This window comes from Protopterus annectens, chromosome 11.part0, assembly GCF_019279795.1.
Source record: "Protopterus annectens isolate FY-2018-M chromosome 11.part0, PAN1.0, whole genome shotgun sequence".
In the NCBI taxonomy this organism is placed as follows: Eukaryota; Metazoa; Chordata; order Ceratodontiformes; family Protopteridae; genus Protopterus; species Protopterus annectens.
Window position 1 is genome coordinate 455,358,465 of NC_056745.1, and position 19,968 is coordinate 455,378,432.

The following is a 19,968-nucleotide window of genomic DNA, read 5'->3' on the forward strand; positions in this document are numbered from 1 at the left end:
CCAAGGTGGTGTCTAGTGTGGCCCTAAATCAGTCCATTTATTTGCCTACTTTTTCCCTAATCCACAAAACAAAGAGGAGCAAATAGTGCACTCCTTAGATGTGCACAGACAACTTATATTTTATTTGGACAGGACTAATCCTCTCAGGAAATCTGAACAGCTGCTGGCTGCATTTGCTGCACGGGCAGAGGGGAAGGCCATTTCAAAGCAAACCATTTCTAAATGAATAGGCCATTGCATTCATTTCTGCTATAAGCACCATGGAAAACCTACCCCACAAGGGGATAAGACCACATTCAACCAGGGCTGCATCTACCTCTACAGCCTTTCTCAGAGGTGTCCCTACCAGGGACATCCTAGAATCTCCTACCTGGAGTTCTGTATGTACCTTCACCAAGCATTACCATTTACCAATTTTCTCTAAATCCAGAGCTGGCTTTGCCACTGCAGTCTTGCAGGGCCTTCTAGCTGTTCCTAAAGCTATCTAATTTCCTCCTCCCATCCTTAGCTTTGGGAATCTACCCAAATGTGATGACTGCAACGGTGAAACAAGAAGAACATAGTACAGTTGTGTACACTTACCATAAATGTAGATGTTCAAGTGTATTCACTGTTGCAGTCCTAGTTATCCTCCCTCCCCCTGATTTCTATTGGCTATACCGCTAATCTTGCTTACTATGCTTAAAGCTTTTAGGTTTATTTGCTTTTTTGTTGGAGGTGTAACCTTGTATGTATAATTGCTTCCCATTGTGGGAACACCTGACATCTGGGGCAAGAAAAACAGATGTAATGGTGTCGGCTGCATGCTTTATACCCCTGACTACTTGACTTCATGGAAGATGAGACAGCAACTGACGCAGGACCCAAGACTTTGATAATCAGGCCGACTGAGGGCTACTGCAAGAAGATAACCCAAATGTGATGACTGCAACAGTGAATACACTCGAACATCTACATTTATGGTAAGTGTACACAACTGCACTTTCTGTACACACCTTCACCAAGCATTACCACTTGCCTCTCTTTTCCAAATCCAGGACAGGATTTGCTACAGCACTCTTGCAGGGCCTACTGGCCAGCCCTAACTCTTCTTGACTGCCTCCACCCTTCCTCAGCTTTGGGAATTAATCCAAGTGTGATGATTGCAACAGTGAAACACGAAGAACATAGTACATTTGTGTACACTTACCATAAATGTAGATGTTCGAGTGTATTCACTGTTGCAGTCCTGGTTTCCCTCCCTCCAGTCCCTGTTTTTCTCTTTCTGTCTGTCCTCTCTATGGCTATTCCTAATGGTATTGGTATTTACTTTTTACTGGTGGTGGTTTCCACACCATATACTAGCTCCCTATTTGGGGGCTCCTGACATTTGGGGCAAGAAAAACTGATGTAATGGCGTCAGCTGCCTATTTTTATACCCCTGATGACCAGATGTCATGGAAGAAGCGACAGCATCCGACGCAGAAATACTAAGACTCTGGTATTCGGGATGACTGAAGGTTACTTAGACAGATAAACAAAGTGTGATGACTGCAACAGTGAATACACTCAAACATCTTCATTTATGGTAAGTGTACACAACTGTACTTTCACTGCACTTCCCTTTGGCTTATCTATTGCGCTCAGAGTTTTCATAAAATGCCTGGCTCCAGCCATTGCGTACTGCAGGCAGAGAAATATCCAAAATTTCCCGTACTTGGACAACTGCTTGATTCAGGCGGTCAGTCGGGAATTCCTGTTGCAGCAGCTGACATTTGTGAAACACCTTCTCACTTCCTTGGAGTACACCATCAACGAAAAGAAATCAAAACTGGTACCCAGTGAAAAGATTGTATTCCTGGGAGCAAGCTTGGACACAACATCCCAGATGACATTCCGCACTTCAGAAAAACAAGTCTATCTGACAGCCTACTTCAAACAAATGGCCACCAAAACCCAGCTATCCGCAAGAAAAATACTGCAAGGCCCTAGGGTTCATGGGCTGACGTATACTGCTAATTCCATATGCAAGACTGCATATGAGGAAACTTCAGTGGTACTTAAGTCTTTGGTGCCAACATTCTCAGGACCTGGAAACGGTCATTCTTATCATACATTAAGGACAGAGTTCCTTTGGTGGCAGAAGCATGCTACCACAGCAAGGGACTCCCCTTTTCTCAACCCCACGCCGCCCAGACCCTAACCACAGACACATCAGACTATGCCTGGGGAACACACATGGATGGCAGATTCATTCAGGGCCACTGGTGCCCAAGTCAAATTTATCTGCACATCAACCAAAAAGAGATGCTAGCTGTGCAGAACGCCCTGACAGCTTTCAGATCCCTTCTCTTTCCTGGACAATTGCTAATAAAAACAGACAACGTCACAGTTATGTGGTACATCAACAAGCGGGGGAATCCACTCCTACCCACTCTGCAGGTTAGCCATGGCCCTGTGGCACTCTGCCTTGGACATGCAAGTCCATCTGCAAGCTCAATTCCTGCCAGGCAAACGAAACTCAGTGGGAGACTACTTAAGCAGAAATTTCATAGACCCACACGAGTGGCAATTAGAGCCCAGCACCTTCAACCTTCTGATTCAGAAATGGGAGACCCCAGAGGTGGATCTCTTTGCCTCCCCCTACAACCACCAGCTCAGCAAATTCTGCACCAGGAATCCTCACAGCAGGGCCTGGAAAGTGGATGGCCTATCTTTTCAGTGCGTAAATCTCTCAATCTATGCCTTTCCCCCTCTGCCCCTTCTTTAAAGAATATTACTCAAGATAAGATGGGACAGACCAAGGACAATTCTGATTGCCCAGGACTGGCCACGCCACACTGGTACCCACTCCTGCGCAGCCCATTTCCGATGCCACCCTGGCACCTACACCAGAACTCAACCCTGCTCTCTCAGCAGGAGGGACAGATTTTGCATCCACAACTGTAAACCCTAAATCTTGTGGTCTGGCTTATTCCTTAAATCCCCCCCCCCCCCCAGCAATCCTAAGCAAGCAGGTGCTGTACGTCATTCTTGAAGCCAGAAGACCCAGTGCAAGAAAATCTTATGCTGATAAGTGGAAAAGGTTCTGCTCATGATTCAGTGTAAAGGAGAGGACACAACTCTGCCCTCCCTGCCTCTAATCCTGGATTACTTAGCAGACCAACTCCACAAAGGCCTGACCTCCTCCTCCTCCTCCATTAAGATACATGCCTCAGCCATTTTGGTTCATTACAACACTGAGCCACCTGTCTTCTCGCACCCTCTTATCAAACAGCTCCGGAGAAGGGCAAACAACTTAAGGCCACCAAGGAGGGCACCCACCCCTGCTTGGGACCTTAACTTTGTACTGGAAAAGCTCACGCTTCCCCTTGAACCTGCTGTGTCAGCAGACTTAAAATTCCTCTCTTGGAAAACAGCCTTGCTTCTGGCCATCACTTCAGCTAGAAGAGTGTCAGAGCTACAAGCACTTATGGCTGTGGAACCCTTCATTATTTTCCATGCTGACAGGGTTTCCCTCAGGACTAACCCTTCCTTCATGCCTAAACTGGTGTCCAGTCTGGCTCTCAACCAATCCATCAATTTGCCAACTTTCTTCCCTATTCCGCAAAATAAAGGGGAAAGGATCCTGCACTCCTTGGATGTGCACACACAGCTCAGATTCTGCCTTGATAGGACTAAGCCCTTCAGAAAATCTAACCAATTGCTAGTCAGCTTTGCAACAGGGGCAGAGGGCAAGGCCATTTCAAAACAAACAATTTCCAAATGGATAGTACACTGCATCCATTTCTGCTACAAGCACCATGGGAAACTAACCCCTTAGGGGGTCAGAACACATACCACTAGGGCAACATCTATCTCTGCAACATTTCTTAGGGGAGTCCCTACCAGGGACATCCTTGAAGCTGCTACCTGGAGTTCAGTACACACCTTCACCAAGCATTACCGCCTATCTTTTCCAAATCCATGGCAGGTTTTGCAACAGCAGTCCTGGAAGGCATACTAGCCAGCCCCTAACCCTTCTTGACTGCCTCCACCCTTCTTCAGCTTTGGGAATCCACCCAAGTGTGATGACTGCAACAGTGAAACACGAAGAACATAGTACAGTTGTGTACACTTACCATAAATGTAGATGTTTGAGTGTATTCACTGTTGCAGTCCTGGTTTCCCTCACTTCAGCCCCCTGGTTCTTCTCTCTCTCTCTCCTCTCTATGGCTATTACTCACCCCTTTCAGGGGTATTGGTATTTACTTTTTACTGGTGGTGTTTTCCCCATCATAACTTAGCTCCCTATTTGGGGGGCTCCTGACATTTGGGGCAAGAAAAACTGATGTAATGGTGTCCGGTTGCCTGTTTTTATACCCCTGACCACCTGATGTCAGTCCTGGAGCAACAGCATCCAATGCAGAAAACTTAAGTCTCTGGTATTCAGGCCGCCTGAGGACTAACTGCAGGAAGGGTAACCCTAGTTTGATGAACGCAACCGTGAATACACTCTAACATCTACATTTATGGTAAGTTTACACAACTGTACTTTCCTGCAAGCCCTGGGATACATGACCTCTTGCATCCTTCTAATTTGTCTGGCGAGGCTTCACATGAGAAAATTTCAGTGATTTCTAAAGGTCCTTTGGTGCCAGCACTCTCTCTCTAGAGACTTCTCTCCCTCTTATCCCATGTATAAGGGCTGAGTTTCTCTGGTGGGCAGAGGCCTGTGCCGAGAACAATGGTCTTCACTTCATCCTCCGCCTTACCGGCCAGACTATCACCACCGACACCTCAGACATTCCTTGAGTCCCTCACCTAGCAGGCAGGTGCACCCAAGGTCTTTGACATGCTCAGCACTTTCCCTTACACATCAATCAGAAAGATATGATGACCGTACAAAAGGCTCTGACATCCTTCAAACCCCATCTTAGGCCAGGGATTCTCCTTATAAAAACAGACAACTCCAAAGTAATGTGGTATATCAACAAACAGGGGGGACCCTATTTTTATCCTGTATGCATACTAGCCATGAACCTCTGGCTGACAGCCGCCTCCATGGGTCTACACCTAATTGCCCAATACCTACCAGGCGTCATCAACAACCCTGGCAGACCACCTAAGCAGAAACTTACTGGACCCCCACAAATGGCAGTTCCACAGGGGAATCTTTCTGCAGATCAGTCAGGAGTGGGGGACTTCGGAGATGGATCTTTTTGTTTGCACCTCAAACACCAGCTGCAAAAGGTCTGTACCAGGGAGTATCACCTCCTAGCGTGGAAGGTGAATGCATTGACCTTCCCCTGGAACTCTCTCTTTGTGTACGCATTCCCTCCTCCACCTCTTATTCCCAAGGTGCACTGATCAAAATAAGGGAGGAGAGACCAAAGGCCATCCTCATTGCTCCAGATTGGTCCAGACAGCATTGGGTATCCCTTACTGCGCAGCCTAACCTTACAGCTCCCCATGCAGCTTCCACTGATCTCAGACCTCTTGACCCAGGTGAGGTGGGAGATACTGCACCCAGTCTTGCAGACTCTCAATCTTTCAGCATGGCTTATACCCTAAAAGCTAACAAGGAGTCCTTGTTAAGCAAACAGTTCCTAGACTTTGTCACAGAGGCTAGAGGGCCCAGCACCAGAAAATCTTACGCAAGGAAATGGAAAAGATTCTTCTCCTGGAGCCAGTACCTCATATTCTTCCATCTCTCTTATCTTGGATTAACTAGCCGAGTTACTCAAAAGTGGCCTCTCCTTCTCTTCTATTAAAATCCATGCCTCAGCCATTTCAGCACATTACGATTCATACATATCCCTCTTCTCTCATCCTTTGATTAAACAATTCCTCAGAGAGGCTTCTAATATCAGACCTTTCAGAATGCCACCCACGCCATCCTGGAACCTGAATTATGTTTTAGGAAAAATTAACCTTACCTTCTTTCGAACCTGCTGCTTCAACAGAATTGAAATACCTCTCCTGGAAGACTGCCTTCCTACTAGCTATCATCCGAGCCAGTAGGGTTTCAGAACTTCAGGCACTCATGGCTTTTGAGCCCTTCATCATTTTCCATGCAGACAGGGTCTCCCTGAGGGCTAACTCCTCATTTACGCCCAAGGTGGTATCTGATGTGATCCTGAACCAGGCCATACTCCTACCCTCCTTATTTACCAGCTCTCAAAACAAGGAGGAAAGAATTCTGCACTCAAAAGACGTGCATTCTGCACTCAAAAGACGTGCACAGACAACTCTGATACTGTCTGGACCGTACAAAATCCTTCAGGAAAAACAGACCAGCTGCTTGTGAGCTTTGCCCCAGGGGCAGAGGGGAAGCCCATTTCCAAACAAACCATATCCAAATGAACATCACACTGTATCCATTTCTGCTATAGACTACATGGGAACCCCCCCCATGTCTATTCATACCCATTCCATTAGGGCAGCCTCCACTTTCACAGCCTTCCTCAGAGAAGTCCCCACCAGGGACATCTTGGAAGCTGCCACCTGGACCTCTGTCCATACCTTTACAAAGCATTACCACCTATCTCTTTTTTCTAAGTCTATGGCAGGGCTTGCTGATCCATGCCTAGGGCTCTAACCTATTCTTCCACCCCTCTCCTCAGCTTTGGGAATCCTCCCACAGGTGATGGCTGCAACAGTGAAAAATGAAGAACATAGTACAGTTGTGTGCACTTACCATAAATGTAGATGCTCTTGTGTATTCACTGCCGCAGTCCTGGTTTCTCTCCCTCCATCCCCTTTATATTCTCTTCCCCTAGGGGGACATAAGATTCCCATGGTGGCTTTTAGCCACCAGGACCACTTTACCTTATTTCCTTGTGCTTCTGATGGGTTAGGGCAAGAAAAACTGATGTAATGATGTCGGTTGCCTTGCCTTACAGCACTGACGACCTGACGTCAGACTACAGACGACTGCAGCCGATGCAGAAAAACATTGACTCTGGTGTTCGGGCCAGCCGAGGGCTACCACAACAGGGATAACCCACAGATGATGACTGCAACAGTGAATACACTCGAACATCTACATTTATGCTAAGTGTACACAATTGTTCTTTCCTGTCATGCCAGGAAATTGGTTGGCATTATCTAAGCAAACCATCTCCTCTTAGATTTCTAATACCATTTCTTTTTTTCTTTTCTTGGCAAGCAAATTCATGCTAATTCTACCAGGCAGATGTTCTTCGTGTTTCACTGTTGCAGTCATCACATTTGGGTTATCTGCTTGCAGTAGCCCTCAGTCAGTCTGATTATCAAGGTCTTGGGTCTTGCATCTGGTTGCTGTCTCATCTTCCATGACGTCAGGTAGTCATGGGTATAAAGCATGCAACCAACGCAATTACTTAAGTCTTTCTTGCCGTGTGGTGCCTGAGGCAGAAGCAGTTCGCAAGTGCCGGTCGGCCAACTCCTGAAATTTTCGTTTTCGAGTTTCAGAACCGAAGTCCTCGACTAAGCTAAGCACTCTGTTGGAGAACCTTTTTCTTGCTCTAAATCAATGTCAGTAAAAGTTAAAAATTGCGTTTCTTGTGGAAAGCAAATACCTCGGAAAGATTTTCATTTGTACTGCATTCCTTGCTTAGGCCCAGACCACGACATACCTTGCTATCGGTTTTGTGCCTTATTCAAACCTCGAACTATTTGTCATCGGTTCATTTACGCTTCTAAATATTTTGGTACTCTGTTCAGTTATCCAGAAATGGCTTTGGTAAGCCACCCGACTACCAACATTCCGAAAGAACGCAAAGATAAAGACAGAGACAGACCGCATAGGTCCAAAGCTGCCGACGACACTTCTCCTAAGCTAGTCAACAGTTCGCCGGTACGCAGTGAGGCGCTTTTGCAGACCCCGATACCTGCTACTTAAGATTCACAGGCCTCTACTGAGACCCATTCAGAGTCCGGTATGCAGCGAGATGCTTCCTCAATTGTGGAACCTACGGATGTCACTACCTTGGATGGGTCTGGAGTCGCTGTGCAGGCACTGGCTTCTGAGGGTGTATTCAGGCCTACTGACTTGCATATTAAACCAACGTCATCTTCTTCTTCAAGGCCTGAAACTCGACCCATGCCTAGAAAACAGACGCCCAGACTGCATGGTCAGGCCCCTATGCCTAAAAAACAAATGATAAGAATGGCTGAAGACCTTATTACTGTAATCAGGGGAAGCCTCCCTTCCCCCTCTGTGAGATCTAGGACTGATTTTCCTTCTGATTCTTCTGCTCAGGACTCTGAAATTTCTGTTTCCACTGATGACCAGGATTTACCCTTATCTACCTATGAGGATTATGATGCAGAGGACTCCATTACCTCTGCTTCCCCTCCAGAGGATTTCTCTTTGGGTGAAACCTTGCATACTCTTGGGGAGCATTTTTACTGGGAAAGCCAGGATTACTCTGACTCCAAAAAGAGGCTTTGGGATTTCTTACTCCTGCCCCAACACAGGCCTTTAGCTATTCCTCTTGTACTAGACATTGTTGTTGATGCCTTTTCGGAATCTTGCTTGGCCCCTGACGCTTTACCTCCTGCTCCCAGAAAACCTGATAGGTATTACAAGGTTCCTGACTCTCACAAATTCCTTTTTAAAAATCCTACTGCGGATCCTGAGACCATTTCACAGGGACCCAAGGGCATTGAGTTTACTACTGCCAAAAATCCTATCCCCTCTGATAGAGATTGCAGGGTGCTGGATAGATGGGGTAAGAAGGTATACACTTCTGCAACCTTGGTCATTAGGGCCTTAAACTGCCAGTTTCATATGTTAAAGTATCAGCAGCATGTTATTGGATTGCTTAAACAGAAAATGATGTTGATTCCTGACTGTGCTGAAAATAAGGATTTACAGGATTTAATGCATTCTGCTGAACAAGTTGGAAAACGTACTTTGCAATGTGGTTTTGACTCAGAGGCATCTTGCAGGGCTGCTTGTCACTGGGTCTGTACTTAGGAGGCATGCTTGGCTTAAGGAGCAGTCTCTGCCAGATCATGTTAAGGCTAAATTGCTGGATGCTCCCTTAAACCAAGACCGCCTGTTTGGCAACAAAGCAGAAAAAGTACTTAAAAGATGGAGGAAAAAGCTAAATCTATGCAAACTGTTAAATAATTCCTGCAAGTACAGCCTCCCAGATTTAGTAGGCATTGGGCCTCTAAGAATTGGTCCTTTCCTGCCTCTTCCAGGCCTTCTCAGTCCAAACCCAGAACCAGCAGAACACCCAGACTGCAGTCCCAAGGGACTCTCGGGACTAAGCAGTGAGGGGCTCCCACTTCCAAAGCAGGAAGTAGTAAGACCCCCCACCCCCTATGGTAAACTGCTTCAATGACTTAACTTTAAATTTTCCAAGCCCTGCTCAACTGACTATTCCTTTAAGGGGCAAGATTTCCCTGCAACCAAAAAATTGGGAACTCATTACGCAGGACAAATGGGTTTTAAATATAGTTTCCCAAGGATACAGATTCCATTTCCACTCCTTACCGACCCCAAATGGTTGGCCAAATCTCCCCCCAAATCAGTGGGTAGAGGCTCAAAAGCAAGTTCTCTCTCTTTAAGCATCAGGGTTATTCAACCTGTCCCAGAAGAAGAATGGGGACAAGGTTTCTACTCGAGACCTTTTCTGGTACCCAGAAAAGACAATTCCTGGCGTCCTATCCTGGACCTGTCTATCCTAAACACATTTTTGGTAATCCCAAAATTCAAGATGCTAAGACTTCATCAGCTGCTTCCTATGCTAGGCAAAGATGCCTGGTTGGCAACACTGGATTTAAAGGAAGCCTACCAGCACATCCCAATAAGGGAATCTTGCAGAAGATACCTGTGCTTCAAAGCAGGCTACATGCACTATCAGTTCTCCTCTTTGCCCTTTGGCTTATCTACTGCACCCAGGGTATTCACAAAGTGCCTTGCTCCAGTCATTGCTTTTTGCAGGCAAAGAAATATTCAGATATACCCATACCTGGACGATTGTCTATTTCAGGCAGAAAGCCAGGACATGCAATTGAATCATCTGGCATTTGTAAAGAAATTGCTAACTTCTCTTGGATACACCATAAACGAAAAGAAATCCCATCTTGTACCCTGCCAGCAAATTCTATTCCTGGGAGCAAGCTTGAATACAACTTCCCAGATGGCCTACCTCACGCCAGAGAAACAAGTTCATTTGACAGCCTACTTCAAACTACTTGCCACAAAGACCCAGTTATCTGCAAGGAAAATACTGCAAGCCCTGGGGTTCATGGCCTCCTGCATTCTACTAATTCCATATGCAAGACTGCATATGAGGAAACTACAATGGTAGCCAAAAAGTCTATGGTGTCAACATTCTCAGGCTGTAGAATCAAGGATTTCTATCATACCTTGTCTACAGATAGAGTTCCTTTGGTGGGCAGAGGCCTGCCACCAAAACAATGAACTGCCGTTCAATCTCCCCCTCGCCGCCCATACCCTAACAGACGCATCAGGCTATGCATGGGGGGGCTCACTTGGCAGGGAAGTGCTTTCAGGGCAAATGGAACCCAAGTCAAATGCACCTGCATATCAATTAGCTGTACAGACTGCTATGACAGCCTTCCAGGACCACATTCTTCCAGGACAATTATTGGTAAAGACGGACAACACCACTATTATGTGGTACATAAACAAGCAAGGAGGAACCCACTCATACCCTCTCTGCTGACTAGCCATGGCTCTGTGGAACACAGCCTTGAGCCATCAAGTGCACCTATAGGCTCAGTTCCTGCCAGGAATGCTAAATACACTGGCAGACGACCTAAGCAGAAATCTCATGGACCCACATGAGTGGAATCTGGAACCAAAGATATTCAGCATGTTGGGAAACAAATGGGGGAACCCAGAGATAGACCTGTTTGCCTCCCCCCAGAACTACCAATTAGGCAAATTCTGCACAAGGACTCCCCACAAACAAGCTTGGAAAGTGAATGCCTTGTCCTTCACCTGGAAAAACCTGTTTGCCTCCCCCCAGAACTGCCAAGCAGACAAATTCTGCACAAGGACTCCCCACAAACAAGCTTGGAAAGTGAATGCCCTGACCTTCACCTGGAAAACCCTATCAGTTTATGCCTTTCCCCCTCTGCCTCTCCTCTCCAAGGTACTACTAAAGATCAAACAGGACAAACCAAGGACAATACTGATTGCACCAGACTGGCCACGCCAACACTGGTGTTCCCCCTGTTGCGCAGTGTGTCACTGCTGGCACCATAGCACCTGCCTCAGACCCCTGCCCTGCTGTTCCAGCAGGAGGGCCAGATTCTGCACCCACAGCTTCAAACCTTGAACCTGGCAGCCTAGCTAATTACCTGATTTCTCCGACGTTCTTCGTGTTTCACTGTTGCAGTCATTACACTTGGGTAATCCTGCTGGCAGGTTGCCCTCAGTCGGCCTGAATTCCAAACTCTTGGGTTCTGCGTCGGCTGCCTTCACCCCTTCCCTGACGTGAGGTCATCAGGGGTATAAAAGAAGCAGCCGACGCCATTTTCTTTAGTCTTTCTTGCCGCACGGTGCCCGAAGCAGAAGCAGTTCGCAAGTGCCAGTCGGCCGACTTCTGAGATTTTCGTGTTCGAATTTCAAATCCGAAGTCTTGGGGAAACTTTTTTCTTGCTCCAGACAGATGTCAGAAAAAGTTAATAATTGTATTTCTTGTGGAAAGCAAATACCTCATAAGGACTTTCATTCTTACTGTATTCCTTGCCTAGGCCCTGACCATAACGTTTCAGGTTGTCGGTTTTGTGCTAGATTTAACCAACGCACTATTAAGTGTCTGTATGATTTTGCATTAGACTATTTTGGACGGAGGTTTAATTATCCAGAAATGTCGTCGGATAGCCATCCGACTACTGGAGTTCACAAAAAAACGCAAAGAAAAAGATAGACAACCGAGGCCCAAAACCGATGAAGCTTCTCTTAAGACAGCCGCCGGTTCTCAGTGAGGCGCTTTCGCAGCCCCAGACACCTGCTACTTTAGAGTTGCAGGCCGCTACCAACTCCCACATGGAGTCGGCTATGCCGCTGGAAACTCAAGGTATTGGAGCCTCGGACACTGTTCCTTCAGATGGGTCCGGAGCCGCTGAGCAGGCACCAGCTTCTGAGGGTGTATTCAGACCTAAACATCTATACATTAAACCGACTTCAGCTTCAAAGGCAAAGACTAAAGCACTTTCAAAGACAAAGAAACAAACACAACAGCCATGTGGGCAGGCCTCCATGCCCAAAAACAGATGCTCAAAATGGCCAAAGACTTGATTACCTTGATCAGGGGTTCCCATCCCCCTCCTGATAAGAGGCCTAGGCAAGAGACAGACTATGAATCTTCAGATCACGTTTCTATTTCTTTTGATTCTTCTTCTAAGCAGGAATATTCTATTCCTCCCTATGAGGATTCTGATGCTGAAGAATCTATTCCTTCAGCTTCTCCTCCAGAGGACTATTCTTTTGGGGAAACTTTACATACCATGAGGGAGCACTTCCACTGGGAGAGCCAAGATTTTTCAGAATCTAAAAAGAGGCTCAGGGACTTCCTTTTACTACCACAACACAAGCCGCTAGCCATTCCACCTGTGTTAGACATTGTAAATGATGTGTTTTCAGAGTCTAGTCTGATCCCTGACTCCTTACCTCCTGCTCCTGTTAAGCCTGACAGATATTACAGGGTTCCTGACTCTCATAAATTCCTTTTCAAAAACCCTGCTGCAGACCCAGAAACTATTTCACAGGGTCCTAAAGGGGTTAAGGCTTCTGCTGCAAAAAAACCCCTACCCCCTCTGACAAAGACTCAAGGGCACTGGATAGATGGGGAAAAAAGGTTTACACATCTGCTACCTTGGCTATAAGGGCCTTAAACTGTCAGTTTCATATTCTTAAATATCAGCAACATGTCATGGCATTGCTTAAACAGAAAATGTTAAATTCTGAATGTGCAGAAAACAAGGAAATGCATGATTTATTGCCTGCAGCTGAACAAGTTGGAAAACGTACTTTGCAATGTGGGTTTGATTCTCTGGAGGCCTCCTGCAGGGCCGCAGTTACGGGTTCTGTAATTAGGAGGCATGCTTGGTTAAAGGAACAAAATCTGCCTGATCATGTCAAAGTTAAATTATTAGATGCACCTTTGCAGCATAATACTTTGGTGTTAAGGCAGAAGAGGTGTTAAAGAAAATGGAGGACAAAGCTAAATCTATGCAAACTGTCGAAGATTTTTTTTACAAGTACAGCCACCTAGGTTTAGTAGACACTGGCCTACAAAGAATTGGTCCTTTCCTGTGTCAGACAGACCTCAAAGGGGCAGATCCAGACACCCTAGAGGCAGATCCTAGGTGCAAGGTTCATACAGGTCAAAGCAATGGGGTGCTTCTACCTCCAAAAGTGGAGAAGACAAATCACAACCTTACAGGAAACAGTCCCAATGACTTCCCCCTGCCTGCACCAAGCACTTATTTCCTGGCAGCACCCTTAGGGGGAAAATTAGCACTTTTTTCTCAAATTTGGCACATTATAACCCAGGACAAATGGATTCTAAATATTGTGTCACAAGGCTACATGTTCCATTCCCATACCCTGCCAAAGGCAAACAGCTGGCCAGATCTGCCAAAAAGCAATAGGCAGAGGCACAAAAACAAGTCTCATCCCTCATGGACATGGAAGCCATTCAACATGTGCCAGAGCAAGAGCGGGGACGAGGATTTTACTTGACTGTTCTTGGTACCCAGAAAGGACAATATCCTGAAGGCCAATACTGGGCCTATCTATTCTGAACACATTCCTGGATATGCCAAAATACTTTGCAGCAGCTTCTGCCCATGCTGGGCAAGAACGCTTGGCTTGTGACTTTAGACATAAAAGAGGCATACCTGCATGTCCCAATCCGACAAATAAGCAGAAGATACCTCAGATTCAAGGCTGACTCAATGCATTACCAATTCTCTGCACTGCCCTTTGGCTTATCTACTGCGCCCAGGGTCTTTACAAAGTGCCTGGCACCAGTAATTACATTTTGCAGACAAAAAGGAATACAAATATATCCTTACTTGGATGACTGTCTAATTCAAGCAGAGAACAAGGACATTCTGCTACAGCATCTGGCGTTTGTAAAAAGACTTCTAACATGCCTAGGGTACACAGTCAACGAAAAGAAATCAAAGCTAGTACCCTCTCAAGAGATAATATTCCTGGGTGCAAGCTTAAATACAACTGCCCAGATGGCTTATCTCACCAGACAAACAAATGTTAGCGACAAAGGCCCAGTTATCTGCAAGAAAAACTCTGCAGGCTTTGGGCTTCATGGCATCCTGCATCCTACTAATACCATATGCAAGACTGCATATGAGGAAACTTCAATGGTACCTAAAAAGTCTTTGGGCTCAACATTGCCACAGCCTGGAAACTATGAATGTTCATCGTGTTTCACTGTTGCAGTCATTACACTTGGGTTATCCTGCTGGCAGGCTACCCGCAGTTGGCCCGAATTCCAAAGTCCTGGTCCGGCGTCTGTTGCTGTCGCCTCTTCCCTGACGTCAGTGTGCCAGGGGTATAAAAGATGCAGCCGATGCCATTTTCTTCAGTCTTTCTTGCCACGCGGTGCCCGAAGCAAAAGCAGTTCGCAAGTGCCGGTCGGCCGACTCTTGAGATTTTCGAAATTGAATTTCAGAACCAAAGTCTTCAATAAAGCTAAGTACCCTGTTGGGGAAACTTTTTCTTGCTCCAGACCGATGTCAGTAAAAGTTAACAATTGTATTTCTTGTGGGAAGCAAATACCTCATAAGGATTTTCACTCTTACTGTATTCCTTGCCTAGGCCCCGACCACGACGTTGGTAGTTGTCAGTTTTGCGCTAGATTCAACCAACGCACTATGAAGTGTCGGTTTGATTTTGCTTTACATTACTTTGGCCGAAGGTTTAATTACATAATGCCGTCGGAAGAACCGACGACCGGAATTCATAAAAATACGCAAGGACAGGCATCCGAGGTCCAGAACCGACGACGAAGCCTCTTCTAGGCCAGTCATCTGTTCGCCGGTTCTCAGTGAGGCGCTTTCGCAGCCCCTGACACCCGCTACCTCAGAGCCACAGGCCGCCTCCGACTCCCATGTGGAGACACCTAGGCCTCTGGAAACTCAAGGTATTGGGCCTACGGAAACTATTCCCTCAGATGGGTCCGGAGCCGCTGAGCAGGCATCTGCTTCTGAGGGTGTTTTCAGACCTACACAGCTTACTATCAGGACTACTTCAGCAGCCAAGACAAAGTCTAAAACACCTATAAAGACAAAGAAACAAGTTTGACATTCACCGGGACAGTCATCCATGCCAAAGAAACAGATGCTTAAAATGGCCGAGGACCTAATTACTCTGATCAGGGGTTCCCATCCCCCTCCTGATAAAAGGCCTAGGCAAGATACTGACTTCCTCAGATCAGGTTTCCATTTCCTCTGATTCCTCTTCAGAACAGGGATATTCTCTTCCTCCTTATGAGGATTCTGATGCTGAAGAATCTATCCCTTAAGCCTCTCCTCCTGAGGATTATTCTTTTGGGGAAACCCTGCACACCATGAAGGAGCATTTCCATTGGGAGAGCCAAGATTATTCTGAATCCAAGAAAAGGCTCAGAGATTTTCTTTTATTGCCTCAGCACAGGCCCCTTGCTATTCTCCCTGTACTAGATATTGTTGATGTTTTTTTCTGAATCCAGTTTGTCTCGTGATTCTTTACCCCCTGCACCAGTTAAGCCAGATAGGTACTACAGGGTCCCAGACTCACATAAATTTCTTTATAAAAACCCTGCTGCTGACCCAGAAACAATTTCACAGGGTCCCAAAGGGGTCAAGGCTTCCACTGCAAAAAATCCTGTTCCCTCTGATAGGGATTCAAGAGCACTGGACAGATGGAAAAAAGTCTACACCTCTACTACTTTAGCTGTAAGGGCTTTAAACTGTCAGTTTCACATGCTTAAATACCAACAGTATCTGATGTCTTTGCTCAAACAGAAAATGCTTACAAGCTCAGAATGTACTGAAAATAAGGAAATGCAAGATTTGTTGCTTGCAGCTGAACAGGTGGGAAAGCATACTTTGCAATGCGGTTTTGATTCATTAGAGGCTTCTTGCAGAGCCGCAGTTACAGGTTCTGTCATTCGAAGGCATGCTTGGTTAAAGGAACAAAGTTAACCGGATCATGTTAAAGCAAAATTGTTGGATGCTCCATTACAGCATGATACTTTGTTTGGTGTTAAGGCAGAAGAGGTGTTAAAGAACATGGAGGATAAAGCAAAATCAATGCAGTAAAGGATTTCTTACAGGTTCAGCCACCCAGATTTAGCAGGAACTGGCCTTCAAAAAATTGGTCCTTTCCAGTGTCAGACAGGCCACAAAGAGGCAGATACAGATGCCCAAGAAGCAGATCTCAGCCACAAGGCGCATACAGACCTAAGCAATGGGGTGCTTCTGCCCCCAAAGGCGGAGAAGACAAATCACAACCCTTTAGGAAGCAGTCACAATGACTTCCCTCTACCAATGCCAAGCACTTACCTCTTGCGGGCACCCTTAGGGGGAAAACTTGCACTTTTCTCACAAAATTGGCACAAAATTACCCAAGACAAATGGGTCCTAAATATTGTTTCCCAGGGTTACAGGTTCCACTTTCGCACCCTTCCAAGGCCAAAAGGTATGCCAGACCTGCCACACAATCAATGGGCAGAGGCACAAAGACAAATTTCTGCTCTCATGGACATGAGGGCTGTTCAAAAAGTACCACAGCAAGAGCAAGGACAAGGATTTTACTTCAGACTTTTCTTGGTACCCAGAAAGAACAAAGCTTGGAGACCAATACTGGACCTGTCTACTCTAAATACTTTCCTGGACGTTCCAAAATTCAAAATGTTGACACTACAACTTCTACCCATGCTGGGCTAGTTACTTTGGACCTCAAAGAGGAATACCTGCATGTCCCAGTTAGACAATCTTGCAGAAGATACCTCAGATTCATAGCTGGCTCAATACATTATCAATTCTCTGCACTGCCCTTTGGCATATCTACTGCACCCAGGGTCTTCACAAAATGCCTGGCACCAGTAATTGCATTTTGCAGACAAAAAGGAATTCAAATATATCCCTACTTGGACGACTGCCTTATTCAAGCAGACAGCAAGGACATTCTACTAAAGCATCTGGCGTTTGTAAAAAGATTACTAATTTGACTTGGGTACACAGTAAACGAAAATAAATCAAAACTAGTGCCCTCTCAAGAGATAATATTCCTGGGTGCAAGCTTAAATACCACTGCCCAGATGGCTTATCTCATGTAAGACAAAGGCAACTGACTCATTATTTTCACATGATGGCAACAAAGACCCAGCTACCTGCAAGAAAAAATCTGCAGGCTTTGGGCTTCATGGCATCCTGCATCCTGCTAATTCCATATGCAAGACTGCATATGAGGAAGCTACAATAGTATCTAAAAAGTGTTTGGACTCAACATTGCCACAGCCTGGAAACGATAATTACTCTCATTCCCTGCCTGCAACAGGAGTTTTGATGGTGGGCACTGGCATGTCACCACAACAAGGGACAGCCTTTCACACTACCCACAGCCAGGCAGACACTAACAACAGATGCATCGGATTATGCCTGGGGAGCACACATGGCAGGAAAATGCATATAGGGTACGTGGCCCACAGACCAAATGCATCTTCATATCAATCAAAAAGAAATGCTAGCTGTACAGAATGCCCTGACAGCCTTCAAGGATTTGCTACATCCAGGACAACTATTACTAAAGACGGACAATACTACAGTCATGTGGTACATAAACAAGCAAGGGGGCACACATTCCTACCCCCTCTGCAGGCAAGCCATGATGTTGTGGAACACAACACTGGCCTATCGAGTACATCTGCAGGCACAATTCCTGCCAGGAAAGAAAAATACTTTGGCAGACGACCTAAGCAGAAACATCATGGACCCTCAAGAGTGGAAACTAGATCCGCAAGTCTTCAGCATGATAACAAAGAAATGGGGATGCCCAGACATAGATCTATTTGCATCCCCTCACAGTTGCCAACTAGAGAGATTCTGCACAAGGACTTATCACTCACAAGCATGGAAGGTGGATGCTCTATCATTCAGCTGGAAAAACCTAACAGTTTATGTCTATCCACCACTGCCTCTACTCCCCAAGGTACTCCTAAAAGTCAGACAGGAGAAAGCCAAAAATTATTCTGATTGCCCCAGACTGGCCACGCAAGCACTGGTACCCAATCCTAAGGAGCTTGTCTCAAGGACCAGCCTGGACTTTACCTCAAATTCCTCATCTGCTGACACAACAAAACAATCAGATCCTGCACAGCCAACTCAGAACCTTAAATCTGGCTGCTTAACGAATAATATAGCCACTCAGAACTCGCCTCTCTCTAAAGCAGTTATGGATGTCATTTTGGAAGCCAGGAGGCCCAGCACCAGGAAATCTTATGCAGAAAAATGGAAGAGATTCTGTGCTTGGAACCAGGCACAAGGACTTGAACTGCTTGTCCCTAATATTCCTCAGATTTTACAATACCTGACTGAGATGCTGAACAAAGGCCTATCCTTCTCATCAATTAAGATCCATGCCTCTGCCATTTCAGCTCATTACAATACGGAACCTCCTATTTTCTCTCATCCGCTATTAAGGCAGTATCTCAGAGGGGCAAAAAAAATAAGACCCCCAAGGAGAGCACCTATACCAACATGGGACCGCAACTTTATCTTGAAAAAGCTCACACTGCCTCCTTTTGAGTCAGCCAATACAGCTGAAATAAAATTCTTATCATGGAAAACTGCTTTGCTCCTAGCAATAACCTCAGCAAGAAGAGTCTCAGAGTTACAGGCATTAATGGCAGTGGAACCTTTCATCCGGACAGGGTTCTCTAAGGACAAACCCAACATTTATGCCAAAGGTAGTATCCAATGTGGCTCTTAACCAAACCATTCATTTACCAACCTTTTATCCAAATCCCCAGAATAAAGGGGAGAGACTTCTGCACTCTTTGGACATACACAGGCAGCTACACTTCTACTTGGACAAAGCAAAAGCTTTCCGAAAAACTGAGCAACTTTGTGGCATATGCTACAGGATCACAAGGAAAGGCTATTTCAAAGCAGACTATTTCAAAATGGATAGGACACTGCATTCGTTTCTGCTATGCACAGCATGGCAAATCAGTGCCTAAGAATATTAGGCCACATTCTACCAGGACAGCAGCCACATCAGCAGCCTTTCTCAGAGGAGTACCAACCAAGGAAATTTTGGAGGCTGCAACTTGGAGTTCAGTGCACACTTTCACCAAGCACTATCACTTACCTCTTTACTCTAAATCCAGAACAGGCTTTGCCACTGCAGTCCTGCAGGGCCTCATAGCCACTCCTAATCCTATTTAGACCCAGCCGCCCAACCTCAGCTTTGGGATTCAACCCAAGTGTAATGACTGCAACAGTGAAACACGAACATAGTACAGTTGTGTACCTACCATAAATGCAGATGTTCAAGTGTATTCACTGTTGCAGTCCAGGTTACCCTCCCACCATCCCCCTTTCATTGCTGGGACTTATCTGTACTTCTCTATTCTATACAACCTATGTGGTGTATTTGCTTGTAGAGGAAGCTAATGTTTATGTTTGTGCATGCTTTTTTGTATGCAAATTTTTCGCCTACCCTTTTGGAGGCACCTGACATCCTGGGCAAGAAAAACTGAAGCAAATGGCGTTGGCTGCATCTTTTATACCCCTGGCGCACTGACGTCAGGGAAGAGGCGACAGCAACCGATGCCGGACCAGGACTTTGGAATTCGGGCCGACTGCGGGTAGCCTGCCAGCAGGGTAACCCAAGTGTAATGACTGCAACAGTGAATACACTCGAACATGTACATTTATGGTAGGTACACAACTGTACTTTACTCTCATTCCCTGCCTGCAACAGGAGTTTCGATGGTGGGCAAAGGCTTGTCACCAAAACAAGGG

General features: G+C 45.9%; 1 protein-coding gene across 3 annotated transcripts in view; it reads left to right on the forward strand.

Annotated features, from left to right (window-relative positions):
- Nucleotides 1–19,968, forward strand: part of PPP1R12A (protein phosphatase 1 regulatory subunit 12A) — a 2,492,399-nt gene that overhangs the window by 1,065,027 nt on the left and 1,407,404 nt on the right. The window lies entirely within an intron of this gene.